We start from the raw sequence: 1,303 nt of genomic DNA, 5'->3' as shown, positions 1-1,303 counted from the left end.
CCCCTGGGACGCAGGGGGGGTGCCCTGAGAACCCAGGCTCGGAGCCGCACGTTCCCCCCCACCCCCACAAGGCAGGTTTGCCCAGGAAGGAACCGAGGGTGCGAGGGGCTCCCCTGGGGCTGGGCACATGCCAAGAACCCGCAGGAAGAGGGAGCTCCCAGCCTGAGCCCGCATGGCAGAGCCACAATTACGCCAGGGGCGGGGGGCAGAGACAGGCAGCGCCGGGATCACAGGCACCCAGGAGCCATGGGCACAGGACAGGACCTTGGGGCTCCCTGGGGTGCACATGGGACCAGCTAGCGCCACGGAGGAGACGTGGAGCAGGCCAAGACCACTACGGGGCCAGGGGCAACAGCAACATGAGCCTGCCAGTAGCACTTAATGGGGCTGCCCACGCAGCACACGAGGCCGTGAGGGCGCAAAGGGGCTGCCCGTCGGGCGTGTGGGGCACCGGCAGGGCCATGGCAGTCCCAATCCTGGGGCCGTGGCTCTGTGCTACAAACACACTGGGAACACAGGAGAGGCTATGGCCAGGCCAGGCGCACCATAGATGCTGACACGCGCCTGCAGTGAACCACGCATCTTCTGGGGGCCCTGTGGCACCGTGCACTCGTGCCAAGCCTGGCAGTGCCAACAACAGAAGGGCCAAATGTTGGGAATGGGCTGGAGACAGCCAAGGAGGAGAAGCCGACATGGCCCGGGCAGGGCCCTGGGGCACGTGGCGGGGGAGGGGGGCAGGCTGGGGCTGACACGTGCATGGGGCCATATGACACGCGGTCCCCCGCGGGCCAGCCCAATAGACCATAACCAGGCTTGTTATGAGCTGATTAATTATAATCCCCACCCCCGGCTCAGCCACTTGGGCCCGGCCCCCACCCAGCGAGGCAGGGAGGGGACCCATCCCTCAGTGCTGGGAAGGCCTGGGGCCCGGACACCAGGGTTCACCGCCTGAGCACACACCAGGATCCAAAGGTCCCAGACTGGACTCTGCTGTGGGGGGCGGTTCACAGGGCTGGGGACCCAGGGTCGGGGCCCCCAGCCTCTCCCTGCTGGTCCCCCAGACCCCACTGCCCTCCCAGAGACACAAGGAACCCAGGTGTCCCGGGAATTTTAACCCTTCATGCCCAGGCTGCTGGAGTGTGCGTGTGGGGTCTCCCTGTTTGGTCCCCAACCCCATCCCCTGCCCCCCCTCTCAGGTGCCTAATCCCCTTGGGGGCCTGGGGGGTGGGGAAGCAAAGCTGCTTAGGGGGATGAGAGGCCTGGAAGGTGTCACTGCCAGGGATTAGTCCAGGGCACACTGGGG

Source organism: Alligator sinensis, unplaced genomic scaffold (genome assembly GCF_000455745.1).
Source record: "Alligator sinensis unplaced genomic scaffold, ASM45574v1 scaffold128_1, whole genome shotgun sequence".
In the NCBI taxonomy this organism is placed as follows: Eukaryota; Metazoa; Chordata; order Crocodylia; family Alligatoridae; genus Alligator; species Alligator sinensis.
Note: the sequence above shows the minus strand (reverse complement) of the source record.